The sequence below is a fragment of the Ciona robusta genome, chromosome 3 (assembly GCF_009617815.1).
Source record: "Ciona robusta chromosome 3, ASM961781v2".
Taxonomy (NCBI): domain Eukaryota; kingdom Metazoa; phylum Chordata; class Ascidiacea; order Phlebobranchia; family Cionidae; genus Ciona; species Ciona robusta.
The window spans coordinates 2,787,305-2,802,316 of record NC_143237.1 but is presented as its reverse complement, the minus strand read 5'-3'; the positions used below and the strand labels follow the sequence as shown (position 1 = coordinate 2,802,316).

Genomic DNA, 15,012 nt, shown 5'->3' with positions numbered 1-15,012 from the left:
GTTTGAATGTTACTCTGGCTTCTCTTCAGCGCATGATTCTTTCGCCTTTTACTAAAGAATTCCGTGGAGGGGAGCATTTCAATGAGTCTTTGAATATTTTTCCACACCTGACTTTGGTCAGGATTATTACTGTAAACAAATTGTATACATTTGGTGTTGCACGTTTGTTAAAACCTCTTTTAGCCAATTTTGTGAACGGCATGACGATATCAAACTATCATCACATTTTGAATGAATATATAATGTAACATGCCTACTCATCAAGAATAGCTCTCTTCAAACATTTTTGTAATTTAGTCTTGATCAATGCCTTCATCGAATACGTGTTGGATACGTTGATTGTGCGTTTGATTGTACCATAAACTTTAGTTTTTTTTCTAAAGATACCAGATGCCGAATTACGTTTGAATGTTACTCTGGCTTCTATTCAGCGCATGATTCTTTCGCCTTTTACTAAAGAATTCCGTGGACGGGCATTTCAATGAGTCTTTGAATATTTTTCCACACCTGACTTTGGTCAGGATCATTGCTGTAAACAAATTGTATACACTTGGTGTTGCACGTTTGTTAAATCCTCTTTTAGCCAATTTTGTGAACCGCATCATGACGATATCAAACTATCATCGTTTATGACCGACCTTTTAAAAGAATATGTAATGTAACATGCCAACTCATTCAAGAATATCTCTCTTGTTCAAAATATTTTCTGTAATTTAGTCTTTATCAATGCGTTAAACGAATACGTTTTGGATTCGTTGATTGTATGCTTGGATTGTACCATAAACTTTAGTTTTTTTCTAAAGATACCAGATGCCGAATTACGTTTGATTGTTACTCTGGCTTCTCTTCAGCGCATGATTCTTTCGCCTTTTACTAAAGAATTCCGTGGAGGGGAGCATTTCAATGAGTCTTTGACTATTTTTCCACGCCTGACTTTGGTCAGGATTTACTGTTAACTAATTGTATACATTTGGTATCGCACAGTGGGTAAAACTTCCAAACAACCTTGTAACCGCGTGACGATATCAAACTTTTCTCGTTGATGACCGACCTTTTAAAAGAATATATAATGTAACATGCCAGCTCATTCAAGAAAAGCACACTTGTTCAAACATTTCTTGTAATTTAGTTTTTATCAATGCCTTTAACGAATACGTATTGGATTCGTTGATTGTGCGCTTTGATCGTACCATGAACTTTAGTTTTTTTTTAAAGATACCAGATGCCGAATTACGTTTGATTGTTACTCTGGCTTCTCTTCAGCGCATGATTCTTTCGCCTTTTACTAAAGAATTCCGTGGAGGAGCATTTCAATGAGTCTTTGAATATTTTTCCACACCTGACTTTGGTCAGGATTATTTACTGTTAACAAATTGTATACATTTGGTATCGCACAATGGGTAGAACTTAAAACCAACTTCATAACCGCGTGACGGTATCAAATTATCATCGTTTATGACCGACATTTTGAATGAATATATAATGTAACATGCCTACTCAGTCAAGAATAGCTCTCTTGTTCAAACATTTTTTGTAATTTAGTCTTGATCAATGCCTTCATCGAATACGTGTTGGATACGTTGATTGTGCGTTTGGATTGTACCATAAACTTTAGTTTTTTTCTAAAGATACCAGATGCCGAATTACGTTTGATTGTTACTCTGGCTTCTCTTCAGCGCATGATTCTTTCGCCTTTTACTAAAGAATTCCGTGGAGGGGAGCATTTCAATGAGTCTTTGACTATTTTTCCACGCCTGACTTTGGTCAGGATTATTTACTGTTAACTAATTGTATACATTTGGTATCGCACAATGGGTAAAACTCAAACAACCTTGTAACCGCGTGACGCCATCATTCAAGAAAAGCTCTCTTGTTCAAACATTTCTGTAATTTAGTTTTATCAATGCCTTTAACGAATACGTATTGGATTCGTTGATTGTGCGCTTTGGATTGTACCATAACTTTAGTTTTTTTCTAAAGATACCAGATGCCGAATTACGTTTGAATGTTACTCTGGCTTCTCTTCAGCGCATGATTCTTTCGCCTTTTACTAAAGAATTCCGTGGAGGGGAGCATTTCAATGAGTCTTTGAATATTTTTCCACACCTGACTTTGGTCAGGATTATTACTGTTAACAAATTGTATACATTTGGTGTTCGCACGTTGTAAAACCTCCAATTTTGTAACCGCTGACGATATCAAACTATCATGACCATTTTAGAATATATAATGTAACATGCCACTCATTCAAGAAAGCTCTCTTGTTCAAACATTTTTGTAATTTAGTTTATCAATGCCTTTAACGAATACGTATTGGATTCGTTGATTGTGCGTTTGATTGTACCATGAACTTTAGTTTTTTTCTAAAGATACCAGATGCCGAATTACGTTTGAATGTTACTCTGGCTTCTATTCACGCATGATTCTTTCGCCTTTTACTAAAGAATTCCGTGGAGGGGAGCATTTCAATGAGTCTTTGAATATTTTTCCACACCTGACTTTGGTCAGGATTTACTGTAAACAAATTGTATACATTTGGTGTTGCACGTTTGTTAAATCCTCTTTAGCCAATTTGTGAACCGCATGACGATATCAAACTATCATCGTTTATGACCGACCTTTTAAAAGAATATGTAATGTAACATGCCAACTCATTCAAGAATATCTCTCTTGTTCAAAATTTCTGTAATTTAGTCTTTATCAATGCGTTAAACGAATACGTTTTGGATTCGTTGATTGTATGCTTGGATTGTACCATAAACTTTAGTTTTTTTCTAAAGATACCAGATGCCGAATTACGTTTGATTGTTACTCTGGCTTCTCTTCAGCGCATGATTCTTTCGCCTTTTACTAAAGAATTCCGTGGAGGGGAGCATTTCAATGAGTCTTTGACTATTTTTCCACGCCTGACTTTGGTCAGGATTATTTACTGTTAACTAATTGTATACATTTGGTATCGCACGTGGGTAAAACTTCCAAACAACCTTGTAACCGCGTGACGATATCAAACTTTTCTCGTTTGATGACCGACCTTTTAAAAGAATATATAATGTAACATGCCAACTCATTCAAGAAAAGCACACTTGTTCAAACATTTCTTGTAATTTAGTTTTATCAATGCCTTTAACGAATACGTTTGGATTCGTTGATTGTGCGCTTTGATGTACCATGAACTTTAGTTTTTTTTAAAGATACCAGATGCCGAATTACGTTTGATTGTTACTCTGGCTTCTCTTCAGCGCATGATTCTTTCGCCTTTTACTAAAGAATTCGTGGAGGGGAGCATTTCAATGAGTCTTGAATATTTTTCCACACCTGACTTTGGTCAGGATTATTTACTGTTAACAAATTGTATACATTTGGTATCGCACAATGGGTAAACTTAAAACCAACTTATAACCGCGTGACGTATCAAATTATCATCGTTTATGACCGACATTTTGAATGAATATATAATGTAACATGCCTACTCAGTCAAGAATAGCTCTCTTGTTCAAACATTTTTGTAATTTAGTCTTGATCAATGCCTTCATCGAATACGTGTTGGATACGTTGATTGTGCGTTTGGATTGTACCATAAACTTTAGTTTTTTTCTAAAGATACCAGATGCCGAATTACGTTTGATTGTTACTCTGGCTTCTCTTCAGCGCATGATTCTTTCGCCTTTTACTAAAGAATTCCGTGGAGGGGAGCATTTCAATGAGTCTTTGACTATTTTTCCACGCCTGACTTTGGTCAGGATTATTTACTGTTAACTAATTGTATACATTTGGTATCGCACAATGGGTAAAACTTCCAAACAACCTTGTAACCGCGTGACGATATCAAACTTTTCTCGTTGATGACCGACCTTTTAAAAGAATATATAATGTAACATGCCAGCTCATTCAAGAAAAGCACACTTGTTCAAACATTTCTTGTAATTTAGTTTTTATCAATGCCTTTAACGAATACGTATTGGATTCGTTGATTGTGCGCTTTGATTGTACCATGAACTTTAGTTTTTTTTCTAAAGATACCAGATGCCGAATTACGTTTGAATGTTACTCTGGCTTCTCTTCAGCGCATGATTCTTTCGCCTTTTACTAAAGAATTCCGTGGAGGGGAGCATTTCAATGAGTCTTTGAATATTTTTCCACACCTGACTTTGGTCAGGATTATTACTGTTAACAAATTGTATACATTTGGTGTTGCACGTTTGTTAAATCCTCTTTTAGCCAATTTTGTGAACCGCATGACGATATCAAACTATCATCACATTTTGAATGAATATATAATGTAACATGCCTACTCAGTCAAGAATAGCTCTCTTGTTCAAACATTTTTTGTAATTTAGTCTTGATCAATGCCTTCATCGAATACGTGTTGGATACGTTGATTGTGCGTTTGGATTGTACCATAAACTTTAGTTTTTTTCTAAAGATACCAGATGCCGAATTACGTTTGAATGTTACTCTGGCTTCTATTCACCGCATGATTCTTTCGCCTTTTACTAAAGAATTCCGTGGACGGGAGCATTTCAATGAGTCTTTGAATATTTTTCCACACCTGACTTTGGTCAGGATCATTGCTGTAAACAAATTGTATACACTTGGTGTTGCACGTTTGTTAAATCCTCTTTTAGCCAATTTTGAACCGCATGACGATATCAAACTATCATCGTTTATGACCGACCTTTTAAAAGAATATGTAATGTAACATGCCAACTCATTCAAGAATATCTCTCTTGTTCAAAATATTTTCTGTAATTTAGTCTTTATCAATGCGTTAAACGAATACGTTTTGGATTCGTTGATTGTATGCTTGGATTGTACCATAAACTTTAGTTTTTTTCTAAAGATACCATATGCCGAATTACGTTTGAATGTTACTCTGGCTTCTCTTCAGCGCATGATTCTTTCGCCTTTTACTAAAGATTCCGTGGAGGGGAACATTTCAATGAGTCTTTGACTATTTTTCCACGCCTGAATTTGGTCAGGTTTATTTACTGTTAACTAATTGTATACATTTGGTATCGCACAATGGGTAAAACTTCCAAACAACCTTATAACCGCGTGACGATATCAAACTTTCCTCGTTGATGACCGACCTTTTAAAAGAATATATAATGTAACATACCATCTCATTCAAGAAAAGCACTCTTGTTAAAACATTTCTTGTAATTTAGTCTTTATCAATGCCTTTAACGAATACGTATTAGATTCGTTGATTGTGCGCTTTGATTGTACCATGAACTTTATTTTTTTTTCTAAAGATACCAGATGCCGAATTACGTTTGAATGTTACTCTGGCTTCTCTTCAGCGCATGATTCTTTCGCCTTTTACTAAAGAATTCCGTGGAGGGGAGCATTTCAATGAGTCTTTGAATATTTTTCCACACCTGACTTTGGTCAGGATTATTACTGTAAACAAATTGTATACATTTGGTGTTGCACGTTTGTTAAAACCTCTTTTAGCCAATTTTGTGAACCGCATGACGATATCAAACTATCATCACATTTTGAATGAATATATAATGTAACATGCCTACTCAGTCAAGAATAGCTCTCTTGTTCAAACATTTTTTGTAATTTAGTCTTGATCAATGCCTTCATCGAATACGTGTTGGATACGTTGATTGTGCGTTTGGATTGTACCATAAACTTTAGTTTTTTTCTAAAGATACCAGATGCCGAATTACGTTTGAATGTTACTCTGGCTTCTATTCAGCGCATGATTCTTTCGCCTTTTACTAAAGAATTCCGTGGACGGGAGCATTTCAATGAGTCTTTGAATATTTTTCCACACCTGACTTTGGTCAGGATCATTGCTGTAAACAAATTGTATACACTTGGTGTTGCACGTTTGTTAAATCCTCTTTTAGCCAATTTGGTGAACCGCATCATGACGATATCAAACTATCATCGTTTATGACCGACCTTTTAAAAGAATATGTAATGTAACATGCCAACTCATTCAAGAATATCTCTCTTGTTCAAAATATTTTCTGTAATTTAGTCTTTATCAATGCGTTAAACGAATACGTTTTGGATTCGTTGATTGTATGCTTGGATTGTACCATAAACTTTAGTTTTTTTCTAAAGATACCAGATGCCGAATTACGTTTGATTGTTACTCTGGCTTCTCTTCAGCGCATGATTCTTTCGCCTTTTACTAAAGAATTCCGTGGAGGGGAGCATTTCAATGAGTCTTTGACTATTTTTCCACGCCTGACTTTGGTCAGGATTATTTACTGTTAACTAATTGTATACATTTGGTATCGCACAATGGGTAAAACTTCCAAACAACCTTGTAACCGCGTGACGATATCAAACTTTTCTCGTTGATGACCGACCTTTTAAAAGAATATATAATGTAACATGCCAGCTCATTCAAGAAAAGCACACTTGTTCAAACATTTCTTGTAATTTAGTTTTTATCAATGCCTTTAACGAATACGTATTGGATTCGTTGATTGTGCGCTTTGATTGTACCATGAACTTTAGTTTTTTTTCTAAAGATACCAGATGCCGAATTACGTTTGAATGTTACTCTGGCTTCTCTTCAGCGCATGATTCTTTCGCCTTTTACTAAAGAATTCCGTGGAGGGGAGCATTTCAATGAGTCTTTGAATATTTTTCCACACCTGACTTTGGTCAGGATTATTACTGTTAACAAATTGTATACATTTGGTGTTGCACGTTTGTTAAATCCTCTTTTAGCCAATTTTGTGAACCGCATGACGATATCAAACTATCATCACATTTTGAATGAATATATAATGTAACATGCCTACTCAGTCAAGAATAGCTCTCTTGTTCAAACATTTTTTGTAATTTAGTCTTGATCAATGCCTTCATCGAATACGTGTTGGATACGTTGATTGTGCGTTTGGATTGTACCATAAACTTTAGTTTTTTTCTAAAGATACCAGATGCCGAATTACGTTTGAATGTTACTCTGGCTTCTATTCACCGCATGATTCTTTCGCCTTTTACTAAAGAATTCCGTGGACGGGAGCATTTCAATGAGTCTTTGAATATTTTTCCACACCTGACTTTGGTCAGGATCATTGCTGTAAACAAATTGTATACACTTGGTGTTGCACGTTTGTTAAATCCTCTTTTAGCCAATTTGGTGAACCGCATCATGACGATATCAAACTATCATCGTTTATGACCGACCTTTTAAAAGAATATGTAATGTAACATGCCAACTCATTCAAGAATATCTCTCTTGTTCAAAATATTTTCTGTAATTTAGTCTTTATCAATGCGTTAAACGAATACGTTTGGATTCGTTGATTGTGCTTGGATTGTACCATAAACTTTAGTTTTTTTCTAAAGATACCATATGCCGAATTACGTTTGATTGTTACTCTGGCTTCTCTTCAGCGCATGATTCTTTCGCCTTTTACTAAAGAATTCCGTGGAGGGGAGCATTTCAATGAGTCTTTGACTATTTTTCCACGCCTGACTTTGGTCAGGATTATTTACTGTTAACTAATTGTATACATTTGGTATCGCACAGTGGGTAAAACTTCCAAACAACCTTGTAACCGCGTGACGATATCAAACTTTTCTCGTTGATGACCGACCTTTTAAAAGAATATATAATGTAACATGCCAACTCATTCAAGAAAAGCACACTTGTTCAAACATTTCTTGTAATTTCGTTTTTATCAATGCCTTTAACGAATACGTATTGGATTCGTTGATTGTGCGCTTTGATGTACCATGAACTTTAGTTTTTTTTTAAAGATACCAGATGCCGAATTACGTTTGATTGTTACTCTGGCTTCTCTTCAGCGCATGATTCTTTCGCCTTTTACTAAAGAATTCAGTGGAGGGGAGCATTTCAATGAGTCTCTGAATATTTTTCCACACCTGACTTTGGTCAGGATTATTTACTGTTAACAAATTGTATACATTTGGTATCGCACAATGGGTAGAACTTAAAACCAACTTCATAACCGCGTGACGGTATCAAATTATCATCGTTTATGACCGACATTTTGAATGAATATATAATGTAACATGCCTACTCAGTCAAGAATAGCTCTCTTGTTCAAACATTTTTTGTAATTTAGTCTTGATCAATGCCTACATCGAATACGTGTTGGATACGTTGATTGTGCGTTTGGATTGTACCATAAACTTTAGTTTTTTTCTAAAGATACCAGATGCCGAATTACGTTTGAATGTTACTCTGGCTTCTCTTCAGCGCATGATTCTTTCGCCTTTTACTAAAGATTCCGTGGAGGGGACATTTCAATGAGTCTTTGACTATTTTTCCACGCCTGATTTGGTCAGGTTTATTTACTGTTAACTAATTGTATACATTTGGTATCGCACAATGGGTAAAACTTCCAAACAACCTTATAACCGCGTGACGATATCAAACTTTCCTCGTTTATGACCGACCTTTTAAAAGAATATATAATGTAACATACCATCTCATTCAAGAAAAGCACTCTTGTTAAAACATTTCTTGTAATTTAGTCTTTATCAATGCCTTTAACGAATACGTATTGGATTCGTTGATTGTGCGCTTTGATTGTACCATGAACTTTAGTTTTTTTTCTAAAGATACCAGATGCCAAATTACGTTTGATTGTTACTCTGGCTTCTCTTCAACGCATGATTCTTTCGCCTTTTACTAAAGAATTCCGTGGAGGGGAGCATTTCAATGAGTCTTTGACTATTTTTCCACACCTGACTTTGGTCAGGATTATTACTGTAAACAAATTGTATACATTTGGTGTTGCACGTTTGTTAAAACCTCTTTTAGCCAATTTTGTGAACCGCATGACGATATCAAACTATCATCGTTTATGACCGATCTTTTAAAAGAATATGTAATGTAACATGCAAACTCATTCAAGAATATCTCTCTTGTTCAAAATATTTTCTGTAATTTAGTCTTATCAATGCGTTAAACGAATACGTTTTGGATTCGTTGATTGTGCACATGGATTGTACCATGAACTTTAGTTTTTTTTTTCTAAAGATACCAGATGCCGAATTACGTTTGAATTTTACTCTGGCTTCTCTTCAGCGCATGATTCTTTCGCCTTTTACTAAAGAATTCCGTGGAGGGGAGCATTTCAATGAGTCTTTGAATATTTTTCCACACCTGACTTTGGTCAGGATCATTGCTGTAAACAAATTGTATACACTTGGTGTTGCACGTTTGTTAAATCCTCTTTTAGCCAATTTGGTGAACCGCATGACGATATCAAACTATCATCGTTTATGACCGACCTTTTAAAAGAATATGTAATGCAACATGCCAACTCATTCAAGAATATCTCTCTTGTTCAAAATATTTTCTGTAATTTAGTCTTTATCAATGCCTTCATCGAATACGTGTTGGATACGTTGATTGTGCGTTTGGATTGTACCATAAACTTTAGTTTTTTTCTAAAGATACCAGATGCCGAATTACGTTTGAATGTTACTCTGGCTTCTCTTCAGCGCATGATTCTTTCGCCTTTTACTAAAGATTTCCGTGGAGGGGAACATTTCAATGAGTCTTTGACTATTTTTCCACGCCTGAATTTGGTCAGGTTTATTTACTGTTAACTAATTGTATACATTTGGTATCGCACAATGGGTAAAACTTCCAAACAACCTTATAACCGCGTGACGATATCAAACTTTCCTCGTTGATGACCGACCTTTTAAAAGAATATATAATGTAACATACCATCTCATTCAAGAAAAGCACTCTTGTTAAAACATTTCTTGTAATTTAGTCTTTATCAATGCCTTTAACGAATACGTATTGGATTCGTTGATTGTGCGCTTTGATTGTACCATGAACTTTAGTTTTTTTTCTAAAGATACCAGATGCCAAATTACGTTTGATTGTTACTCTGGCTTCTCTTCAACGCATGATTCTTTCGCCTTTTACTAAAGAATTCCGTGGAGGGGAGCATTTCAATGAGTCTTTGACTATTTTTCCACACCTGACTTTGGTCAGGATTATTACTGTAAACAAATTGTATACATTTGGTGTTGCACGTTTGTTAAAACCTCTTTTAGCCAATTTTGTGAACCGCATGACGATATCAAACTATCATCGTTTATGACCGATCTTTTAAAAGAATATGTAATGTAACATGCAAACTCATTCAAGAATATCTCTCTTGTTCAAAATATTTTCTGTAATTTAGTCTTATCAATGCGTTAAACGAATACGTTTTGGATTCGTTGATTGTGCACATGGATTGTACCATGAACTTTAGTTTTTTTTTTCTAAAGATACCAGATGCCGAATTACGTTTGAATTTTACTCTGGCTTCTCTTCAGCGCATGATTCTTTCGCCTTTTACTAAAGAATTCCGTGGAGGGGAGCATTTCAATGAGTCTTTGAATATTTTTCCACACCTGACTTTGGTCAGGATCATTGCTGTAAACAAATTGTATACACTTGGTGTTGCACGTTTGTTAAATCCTCTTTTAGCCAATTTGGTGAACCGCATGACGATATCAAACTATCATCGTTTATGACCGACCTTTTAAAAGAATATGTAATGCAACATGCCAACTCATTCAAGAATATCTCTCTTGTTCAAAATATTTTCTGTAATTTAGTCTTTATCAATGCGTTAAACGAATACGTTTTGGATTCGTTGATTGTATGCTTGGATTGTACCATAAACTTTAGTTTTTTTCTAAAGATACCAGATGCCGAATTACGTTTGAATGTTACTCTGGCTTCTCTTCAGCGCATGATTCTTTCGCCTTTTACTAAAGATTTCCGTGGAGGGGAACATTTCAATGAGTCTTTGACTATTTTTCCACGCCTGAATTTGGTCAGGTTTATTTACTGTTAACTAATTGTATACATTTGGTATCGCACAATGGGTAAAACTTCCAAACAACCTTATAACCGCGTGACGATATCAAACTTTCCTCGTTGATGACCGACCTTTTAAAAGAATATATAATGTAACATACCATCTCATTCAAGAAAAGCACTCTTGTTAAAACATTTCTTGTAATTTAGTCTTTATCAATGCCTTTAACGAATCCGTATTGGATTCGTTGATTGTGCGCTTTGATTGTACCATGAACTTTAGTTTTTTTTCTAAAGATACCAGATGCCGAATTACGTTTGAAAGTTACTCTGGCTTCTATTCACCGCATGATTCTTTCGCCTTTTACTAAAGAATTCCGTGGACGGGAGCATTTCAATGAGTCTTTGAATATTTTTCCACAGCTGACTTTGGTCAGGATTATTACTGTTAACAAATTGTATACATTTGGTGTTGCACGTTTGTTAAATCCTCTTTTAGCCAATTTTGTGAACCGCATGACGATATCAAACTATCATCACATTTTGAATGAATATATAATGTAACATGCCTACTCAGTCCAGAATAGCTCTCTTGTTCAAACATTTTTTTGTAATTTAGTCTTGATCAATGCCTTCATCGAATACGTGTTGGATACGTTGATTGTGCGTTTGAATTGTACCATAAACTTTAGTTTTTTTCTAAAGATACCAGATGCCGAATTACGTTTGAATGTTACTCTGGCTTCTCTTCAGCGCATGATTCTTTCGCCTTTTACTAAAGAATTCCGTGGACGGGAGCATTTCAATGAGTCTTTGAATATTTTTCCACACCTGACTTTGGTCAGGATCATTGCTGTAAACAAATTGTATACACTTGGTGTTGCACGTTTGTTAAATCCTCTTTTAGCCAATTTGGTGAACCGCATGACGATATCAAACTATCATCGTTTATGACCGACCTTTTAATAGAATATGTAATGTAACATGCCAACTCATTCAAGAATATCTCTCTTGTTCAAAATATTTTCTGTAATTTAGTCTTTATCAATGCGTTAAACGAATACGTTTTGGATTCGTTGATTGTATGCTTGGATTGTACCATAAACTTTAGTTTTTTTCTAAAGATACCAGATGCCGAATTACGTTTGATTGTTACTCTGGCTTCTCTTCAGCGCATGATTCTTTCGCCTTTTACTAAAGAATTCCGTGGAGGGGAGCATTTCAATGAGTCTTTGACTATTTTTCCACGCCTGACTTTGGTCAGGATTATTTACTGTTAACTAATTGTATACATTTGGTATCGCACAATGGGTAAAACTTCCAAACAACCTTGTAACCGCGTGACGATATCAAACTTTCCTCGTTGATGACCGACCTTTTAAAAGAATATATAATGTAACATGCCAACTCATTCAAAAAAAGCACACTTGTTCAAACATTTCTTGTAATTTAGTTTTTATCAATGCCTTTAACGAATACGTATTGGATTCGTTGATTGTGCGCTTTGATCGTACCATGAACTTTAGTTTTTTTTTAAAGATACCAGATGCCGAATTACGTTTGATTGTTACTCTGGCTTCTCTTCAGTGCATGATTCTTTCGCCTTTTACTAAAGAATTCCGTGGAGGGGAGCACTTCAATGAGTCTTTGACTATTTTTCCACGCCTGAATTTGGTCAGGATTATTTACTGTTAACTAATTGTATACATTTGGTATCGCACAATGGGTAAAACTTCCAAACAACCTTATAACCGCGTGACGATATCAAACTTTCCTCGTTGATGACCGACCTTTTAAAAGAATATATAATGTAACATACCAACTCATTCAAGAAAAGCACTTTTGTTAAAACATTTCTTGTAATTTAGTCTTTATCAATGCCTTTAACGAATACGTATTGGATTCGTTGATTGTGCGCTTTGATTGTACCATGAACTTTAGTTTTTTTTTAAAGATACCAGATGCCGAATTACGTTTGATTGTTACTCTGGTTTCTCTTCAACGCATGATTCTTTCGCCTTTTACTAAAGAATTCCGTGGAGGGGAGCATTTCAATGAGTCTATGACTATTTTTCCACACCTGACTTTGGTCAGGATTATTACTGTAAACAAATTGTATACATTTGGTGTTGCACGTTTGTTAAAACCTCTTTTAGCCAATTTTGTGAACCGCATGACGATATCAAACTATCATCGTTTATGACCGACCTTTTAAAAGAATATGTAATATAACATGCAAACTCATTCAAGAATATCTCTCTTGTTCAAACATTTCTTGTAATTTAGTCTATATCAATGCCTTCATCGAATACGTATTGGATTCGTTGATTGTGCGCTTTGATTGTACCATGAACTTTAGTTTTTTTTCTAAAGATACCAGATGCCGAATTACGTTTGATTGTTGCTCTGGCTTCTCTTCAGCGCATGATTCTTTCGCCTTTTACTAAAGAATTCCGTGGAGGGGAGCATTTTAATGAGTCTTTGACTATTTTTCCACACCTGACTTTGGTCAGGATTATTTACTGTTAACAAATTGTATACATTTGGTATCGCACAATGGGTAGAACTTAAAACCAACTTCATAACCGCGTGACGGTATCAAATTATCATCGTTTATGACCGACATTTTGAATGAATATATAATGTAACATGCCTACTCAGTCAAGAATAGCTCTCTTGTTCAAACATTTTTTGTAATTTAGTCTTGATCAATGCCTTCATCGAATACGTGTTGGATACGTTGATTGTGCGTTTGGATTGTACCATAAACTTTAGTTTTTTTCTAAAGATACCAGATGCCGAATTACGTTTGAATGTTACTCTGGCTTCTCTTCAGCGCATGATTCTTTCGCCTTTTACTAAAGAATTCCGTGGAGGGGAGCATTTCAATGAGTCTTTGAATATTTTTCCACACCTGACTTTGGTCAGGATTATTACTGTAAACAAATTGTATACATTTGGTGTTGCACGTTTGTTAAATCCTCTTTTAGCCAATTTTGTGAACCGCATGACGATATCAAACTATCATCGTTTATGACCGACCTTTTAAAAGAATATGTAATGTAACATGCAAACTCATTCAAGAATATCTCTCTTGTTCAAAATATTTTCTGTAATTTAGTCTTATCAATGCGTTAAACGAATACGTTTTGGATTCGTTGATTGTGCACATGGATTGTACCATGAACTTTAGTTTTTTTTTTTCTAAAGATACCAGATGCCAAATTACGTTTGATTGCTACTCTGGCTTTTCTTCAGCGCATGATTCTTTCGCCTTTTACTAAAGAATTCCGTGGAGGGGAGCATTTCAATGAGTCTTTGATTATATTTCCACACCTGACTTTGGTCAGGATTATTTACTGTTAACAAATTGTATACATTTGGTATTGCACAATGGGTAGAACTTACAACCAACTTCATAACCGCGCGACGGTATCAAATTATCATCGTTTATGACCGACATTTTGAATGAATATATAATGTAACATGCCTACTCAGTCAAGAATAGCTCTCTTGTTCAAACATTTTTTGTAATTTAGTCTTGATCAATGCCTTCATCGAATACGGGTTGGATACGTTGATTGTGCGTTTGGATTGTACCATAAACTTTAGTTTTTTTCTAAAGATACCAGATGCCGAATTACGTTTGAATGTTACTCTGGCTTCTCTTCAGCGCATGATTCTTTCGCCTTTTACTAAAGAATTCCGTGGAGGGGAGCATTTCAATGAGTCTTTGAATATTTTTCCACACCTGACTTTGGTCAGGATTATTAATGTAAACAAATTGTATACATTTGGTGTTGCACGTTTGTTAAATCTTCTTTTAGCCAATTTTGTGAACCGCATGACGATATCAAACTATCATCGTTTATGACCGACCTTTTAAAAGAATATGTAATGTAACATGCAAACTCATTCAAGAATATCTCTCTTGTTCAAAATATTTTCTGTAATTTAGTCTTATCAATGCGTTAAACGAATACGTTTTTGATTCGTTGATTGTGCACATGGATTGTACCATGAACTTTAGTTTTTTTTCTAAAGATACCAGATGCCGAATTACGTTTGATTGCTACTCTGGGTCTCTTCAGCGCATGATTCTTTCGCCTTTTACTAAAGAATTCCGTGGAGGGGAGCATTTCATTGAGTCTTTGATTATATTTCCACACCTGACTTTGGTCAGGATTAGTTACTGTTAACAAATTGTATACATTTGGTATTGCACAATG

The 15,012-nt window shown here is 35.2% G+C and overlaps 2 protein-coding genes and 37 non-coding genes across 39 annotated transcripts in view; 37 read left to right on the top strand and 2 right to left on the bottom strand.

Annotated features, from left to right (window-relative positions):
• Positions 1-15,012, bottom strand: part of LOC149737708 (lactadherin-like) — a 129,535-nt gene that overhangs the window by 103,575 nt on the left and 10,948 nt on the right. The gene's annotated exons all lie outside the window — the stretch shown is intronic.
• Positions 1-15,012, bottom strand: part of LOC149737709 (glutathione S-transferase theta-1-like) — a 100,603-nt gene that overhangs the window by 74,643 nt on the left and 10,948 nt on the right. The gene's annotated exons all lie outside the window — the stretch shown is intronic.
• LOC149737772 (U5 spliceosomal RNA) lies at positions 10-124 on the top strand. Its single transcript, XR_016384728.1, has one exon. It is a non-coding gene; the product is annotated as a U5 spliceosomal RNA (small nuclear RNA).
• Positions 412-524, top strand: LOC149737771 (U5 spliceosomal RNA). Its single transcript, XR_016384789.1, has one exon. It is a non-coding gene; the product is annotated as a U5 spliceosomal RNA (small nuclear RNA).
• LOC149737770 (U5 spliceosomal RNA) lies at positions 832-946 on the top strand. Its single transcript, XR_016384824.1, has one exon. It is a non-coding gene; the product is annotated as a U5 spliceosomal RNA (small nuclear RNA).
• LOC149737769 (U5 spliceosomal RNA) lies at positions 1,244-1,356 on the top strand. Its single transcript, XR_016384780.1, has one exon. It is a non-coding gene; the product is annotated as a U5 spliceosomal RNA (small nuclear RNA).
• On the top strand, positions 1,657-1,771 carry LOC149737768 (U5 spliceosomal RNA). Its single transcript, XR_016384823.1, has one exon. It is a non-coding gene; the product is annotated as a U5 spliceosomal RNA (small nuclear RNA).
• Positions 2,009-2,123, top strand: LOC149737767 (U5 spliceosomal RNA). The gene has a single exon (XR_016384727.1). It is a non-coding gene; the product is annotated as a U5 spliceosomal RNA (small nuclear RNA).
• On the top strand, positions 2,398-2,511 carry LOC149737766 (U5 spliceosomal RNA). The gene has a single exon (XR_016384765.1). It is a non-coding gene; the product is annotated as a U5 spliceosomal RNA (small nuclear RNA).
• LOC149737765 (U5 spliceosomal RNA) lies at positions 2,809-2,923 on the top strand. The gene has a single exon (XR_016384822.1). It is a non-coding gene; the product is annotated as a U5 spliceosomal RNA (small nuclear RNA).
• Positions 3,220-3,332, top strand: LOC149737764 (U5 spliceosomal RNA). Its single transcript, XR_016384791.1, has one exon. It is a non-coding gene; the product is annotated as a U5 spliceosomal RNA (small nuclear RNA).
• On the top strand, positions 3,629-3,743 carry LOC149737763 (U5 spliceosomal RNA). Its single transcript, XR_016384821.1, has one exon. It is a non-coding gene; the product is annotated as a U5 spliceosomal RNA (small nuclear RNA).
• LOC149737762 (U5 spliceosomal RNA) lies at positions 4,045-4,159 on the top strand. The gene has a single exon (XR_016384726.1). It is a non-coding gene; the product is annotated as a U5 spliceosomal RNA (small nuclear RNA).
• Positions 4,452-4,566, top strand: LOC149737761 (U5 spliceosomal RNA). The gene has a single exon (XR_016384748.1). It is a non-coding gene; the product is annotated as a U5 spliceosomal RNA (small nuclear RNA).
• On the top strand, positions 4,869-4,982 carry LOC149737760 (U5 spliceosomal RNA). The gene has a single exon (XR_016384790.1). It is a non-coding gene; the product is annotated as a U5 spliceosomal RNA (small nuclear RNA).
• On the top strand, positions 5,284-5,398 carry LOC149737759 (U5 spliceosomal RNA). Its single transcript, XR_016384725.1, has one exon. It is a non-coding gene; the product is annotated as a U5 spliceosomal RNA (small nuclear RNA).
• On the top strand, positions 5,691-5,805 carry LOC149737758 (U5 spliceosomal RNA). The gene has a single exon (XR_016384751.1). It is a non-coding gene; the product is annotated as a U5 spliceosomal RNA (small nuclear RNA).
• Positions 6,113-6,227, top strand: LOC149737757 (U5 spliceosomal RNA). Its single transcript, XR_016384820.1, has one exon. It is a non-coding gene; the product is annotated as a U5 spliceosomal RNA (small nuclear RNA).
• On the top strand, positions 6,529-6,643 carry LOC149737756 (U5 spliceosomal RNA). The gene has a single exon (XR_016384842.1). It is a non-coding gene; the product is annotated as a U5 spliceosomal RNA (small nuclear RNA).
• On the top strand, positions 6,936-7,050 carry LOC149737755 (U5 spliceosomal RNA). Its single transcript, XR_016384747.1, has one exon. It is a non-coding gene; the product is annotated as a U5 spliceosomal RNA (small nuclear RNA).
• Positions 7,355-7,469, top strand: LOC149737754 (U5 spliceosomal RNA). Its single transcript, XR_016384819.1, has one exon. It is a non-coding gene; the product is annotated as a U5 spliceosomal RNA (small nuclear RNA).
• LOC149737753 (U5 spliceosomal RNA) lies at positions 7,769-7,883 on the top strand. The gene has a single exon (XR_016384766.1). It is a non-coding gene; the product is annotated as a U5 spliceosomal RNA (small nuclear RNA).
• Positions 8,184-8,295, top strand: LOC149737752 (U5 spliceosomal RNA). The gene has a single exon (XR_016384794.1). It is a non-coding gene; the product is annotated as a U5 spliceosomal RNA (small nuclear RNA).
• Positions 8,597-8,711, top strand: LOC149737751 (U5 spliceosomal RNA). Its single transcript, XR_016384775.1, has one exon. It is a non-coding gene; the product is annotated as a U5 spliceosomal RNA (small nuclear RNA).
• On the top strand, positions 9,018-9,132 carry LOC149737750 (U5 spliceosomal RNA). Its single transcript, XR_016384841.1, has one exon. It is a non-coding gene; the product is annotated as a U5 spliceosomal RNA (small nuclear RNA).
• Positions 9,437-9,551, top strand: LOC149737749 (U5 spliceosomal RNA). The gene has a single exon (XR_016384761.1). It is a non-coding gene; the product is annotated as a U5 spliceosomal RNA (small nuclear RNA).
• On the top strand, positions 9,853-9,967 carry LOC149737748 (U5 spliceosomal RNA). The gene has a single exon (XR_016384763.1). It is a non-coding gene; the product is annotated as a U5 spliceosomal RNA (small nuclear RNA).
• LOC149737747 (U5 spliceosomal RNA) lies at positions 10,274-10,388 on the top strand. The gene has a single exon (XR_016384840.1). It is a non-coding gene; the product is annotated as a U5 spliceosomal RNA (small nuclear RNA).
• On the top strand, positions 10,693-10,807 carry LOC149737746 (U5 spliceosomal RNA). Its single transcript, XR_016384760.1, has one exon. It is a non-coding gene; the product is annotated as a U5 spliceosomal RNA (small nuclear RNA).
• LOC149737745 (U5 spliceosomal RNA) lies at positions 11,109-11,223 on the top strand. The gene has a single exon (XR_016384776.1). It is a non-coding gene; the product is annotated as a U5 spliceosomal RNA (small nuclear RNA).
• Positions 11,517-11,631, top strand: LOC149737744 (U5 spliceosomal RNA). Its single transcript, XR_016384757.1, has one exon. It is a non-coding gene; the product is annotated as a U5 spliceosomal RNA (small nuclear RNA).
• LOC149737743 (U5 spliceosomal RNA) lies at positions 11,936-12,050 on the top strand. The gene has a single exon (XR_016384818.1). It is a non-coding gene; the product is annotated as a U5 spliceosomal RNA (small nuclear RNA).
• On the top strand, positions 12,351-12,465 carry LOC149737742 (U5 spliceosomal RNA). The gene has a single exon (XR_016384746.1). It is a non-coding gene; the product is annotated as a U5 spliceosomal RNA (small nuclear RNA).
• LOC149737741 (U5 spliceosomal RNA) lies at positions 12,766-12,880 on the top strand. The gene has a single exon (XR_016384735.1). It is a non-coding gene; the product is annotated as a U5 spliceosomal RNA (small nuclear RNA).
• LOC149737740 (U5 spliceosomal RNA) lies at positions 13,185-13,299 on the top strand. The gene has a single exon (XR_016384737.1). It is a non-coding gene; the product is annotated as a U5 spliceosomal RNA (small nuclear RNA).
• Positions 13,600-13,714, top strand: LOC149737739 (U5 spliceosomal RNA). The gene has a single exon (XR_016384839.1). It is a non-coding gene; the product is annotated as a U5 spliceosomal RNA (small nuclear RNA).
• Positions 14,022-14,136, top strand: LOC149737738 (U5 spliceosomal RNA). Its single transcript, XR_016384772.1, has one exon. It is a non-coding gene; the product is annotated as a U5 spliceosomal RNA (small nuclear RNA).
• On the top strand, positions 14,437-14,551 carry LOC149737737 (U5 spliceosomal RNA). The gene has a single exon (XR_016384838.1). It is a non-coding gene; the product is annotated as a U5 spliceosomal RNA (small nuclear RNA).
• Positions 14,856-14,969, top strand: LOC149737736 (U5 spliceosomal RNA). The gene has a single exon (XR_016384793.1). It is a non-coding gene; the product is annotated as a U5 spliceosomal RNA (small nuclear RNA).